Here is a 2,728-nt window from a genome sequence, read left to right as displayed (position 1 = left end):
GGTGGAGGCTGGTGGAGTCTGGTGGAGTCTGATGGAGGCTGGTGGAGGCTGGTGGAGTCTGGTGGAGTCTGGTGGAGTCTGATGGAGGCTGGTGGAGGCTGGTGGAGGCTGATGGAGTCTGATGGAGTCTGATGGAGGCTGGTGGAGGCCGGTGGAGTCTGATGGAGGCTGGTGGAGGCAGGAAGCCCTGGGCCGACTGACGGAGTTTCCTGCTGACCATCAGGAAACGGAGGCTGAAGACATCCGTCTGTCAGACGCGTCAGAAACATCTCTGGGTTCTGACTGAAACTCCAGGAACCAGAGATCTAGAGGTAGACGCTTCTCAGCCTGCAGCAAATGAAGCTGCAGGCTGAGCTTCGTTAGCTCAGCCTGTCACGTCGTTAGCCTGCATTATTCCATTCAGTTTAAATCTCCCTTCCCAGACACTCTGGGTTTTCTCCCATTCACTTGGATTTTCTACCGCGGTGGAGGAAAGATGGCCGCCATCATCAGCTGCTGGTTTTTATGTTTCTTCAGACACTTTTTACCTGATTTTCATGAAGCCATCTGCTGCAAAGGTACAAAGGAGAAACGGAGTCAGAGAGAGGAGGAGTCAGAGAGAGGAGGAGTCAGAGAGAGGAGGAGTCAGGTGACTGTTTCTGTGCTCAGGTGAGCAGGGCGGCCATGTCTGACCTGCAGGTTTGGATGTACGGACGTACAGACAGACAGACAGACTCCAGATGAGACTGATTTTCTCGGCTGTTCGTCTGAAGGAAGAGTTTTCCCTCTGAGGCCGTTCGTCACGTCGCAGGCGGTTCCGTCTGGTTCCGTCTGGTTCCGTCGGGTCTCTGCTGAGCCTTCCTCGTCTCTCCGACGACAGTTAATGAGACTTTTGATGGTTTTTGTGTTTCTCCAGCTCTGACATGAAGATTTCTTTCTGCACAGAGAAACTCTCTGCAGAGAGCAGTTTGCCACAGATCACATCTGTTGTTTACTCGCTCACACTGGAGGAAGAAAGGAGAAGCTGTGTTATTGTGAGCGTTCGCTCACTCCCACATGCTGTCACGCCGTCTGAAAGGACACTTCACACGTCTCCTGTCTGACTCAGAGCTTAAACTCTGAACGCTCTGTTCCCGTTTGGCTTCGCATCACAACGGAACGAAAAACACTGAAATGATGAACTCTGAGCTTCACGTCTCTGTGGAGGCTAACAGCCGGGGGCATCCTTTAAAAGCCTTAAAAAGTCTTAAAAGGCCTTAATAAGTCTTAAAAAGCCTTAAAAAGTCTTAAAATGTCTTAAAAGGCCTTAATGAGTCTTAAAAAGCATTTAAAAGTCTTAAAATGCCTTAATAAGTCTTTAAAAGCCTTAAAAAGTCTTAAAAAGCATTAAAAAGTCAGAAATTCATTTTTAAAAATATAAGTCAGTACATTAATCACAGCCTGTTACAATAAGTAATTAATCACATGGCAAATTAAAATGAGCTCAATGATTTACATCCTAATTATATTTTAAAAGGAAATTTTGTTTGCAGCGACATTATAATGTTTTATTTAGGGTTTTATGATTTTTATTCCCATTTTATTTATAGTTATCTTTCAGTTCCAGTGTGAAATTTACAAAATTAAACTTTACTGATGTCTGAGACAGAAAACTTATAAAATATAAGATTTTTAATATGATACTTGCACCATTTTCAAGTGTTATATATATATATATATATATATATATATATAAACAGGGTTTTAAAACAACAATATTATAGTTTATAACAATTATTGGAATAATTTCTCATCCAGCAAACTGTCTTATTGTGGCAGGAATGATTGTAGATGCAGTTTGTTTTTCTACCACGATTTTTCTGTCAGATAAATGTTTGTGTCAATCACTGACAGCCAGCTAGCGGCTAATATATGCTAGCTATCCAGCTAGCAGCTAAAATATGCTAGTTAGCCATCTAGCAGCTAGCATATCTTAGGCTGCATATCTTAGGCAGCTAGCAGCTAAGATATGCTAATTAGCCAGCTAGCGACTAATATATGCTAGCTAGCCAGCTAGCAGCTAATGTATACTAGCTAGCCAGCAAGCGGCTAATATATGCTAGCTAGCCAGCTAGCAGCTAAAATATGCTAGTTACCGATCTAGCAGCTAAAATATGCTAGCTCGGCAGCTAGCAGCTAATATATGCTAGCTAGCCAGCTAGCGGCTAATATATGCTAGCTAGCCAGCTAGCAGCTAATATATGCTAGCTAGCCAGCTAGCGGCTAATATATGCTAGCTAGCCAGCTAGCAGCTAAAATATGCTAGTTACCCATCTAGCAGCTAAAATATGCTAGCTCGGCAGCTAGCAGCTAATATATGCTAGCTAGCCAGCTAGCAGCTAAAATATGCTAGTTAGCCAGCTAGCAACTAATAAATGCTAGCTAGCCAGCTAGCAGCTCTTTTCTGAAGTTAGTGTGTGATTTAATGTGATTAAAAACAAGAAAACTTTTTGAAACAAGATATAAATAAAGATTTATATGATTAAAAATGTTCTTGTTTAAAAAGTTTGTAACAGTAAAACTTGTTTTTATGTTTAAATGTCTAAAAAACATGGTGAGAGGAAGAGAGACGTTTCAATCTGTCAGTGGATTAAAACGTATTTTTATATCGATTTAACAAAAATGTTTTTATAGCTGGAAGAAGTTTCTGGGGAGAAATAAGTCTGGGCCTCTTTTCTGAAGCTGCTGCTGCCCCCGCAACCCGGATGGA

This window comes from Poecilia reticulata, linkage group LG11, assembly GCF_000633615.1.
Source record: "Poecilia reticulata strain Guanapo linkage group LG11, Guppy_female_1.0+MT, whole genome shotgun sequence".
Taxonomy (NCBI): domain Eukaryota; kingdom Metazoa; phylum Chordata; class Actinopteri; order Cyprinodontiformes; family Poeciliidae; genus Poecilia; species Poecilia reticulata.
The sequence above is the reverse complement of the archived record's forward strand: the minus strand, read 5'-3'. Positions refer to the sequence as shown.